Genomic DNA, 302 nt, shown 5'->3' with positions numbered 1-302 from the left:
TTCGCAGCCTAAGCTCCAAGCGCAGTAGCAAGGGCTCTGCTTGGACCGCCAGGAACCCCTTCCTTTAACCACCTTCCCCCGCTCCCTCCCACCAGGTAACTCATGGACATCCTTCTCCACAGTGACGCCCGCCCCTGCCAGGAAGCAGCGGCGGGAGAGAACCACCTTCACAAGGGCTCAACTTGACGTCCTGGAGTCGCTCTTCGCCAAGACTCGCTATCCCGACATCTTTATGCGGGAAGAAGTCGCTATCAAGATCAATCTCCCGGAAAGTCGTGTGCAGGTTGGTACCTCTGACTTTG

Source organism: Penaeus monodon, chromosome 20 (genome assembly GCF_015228065.2).
Source record: "Penaeus monodon isolate SGIC_2016 chromosome 20, NSTDA_Pmon_1, whole genome shotgun sequence".
Lineage (NCBI taxonomy): Eukaryota > Metazoa > Arthropoda > Malacostraca > Decapoda > Penaeidae > Penaeus > Penaeus monodon.
The sequence above is the reverse complement of the archived record's forward strand: the minus strand, read 5'-3'. Positions refer to the sequence as shown.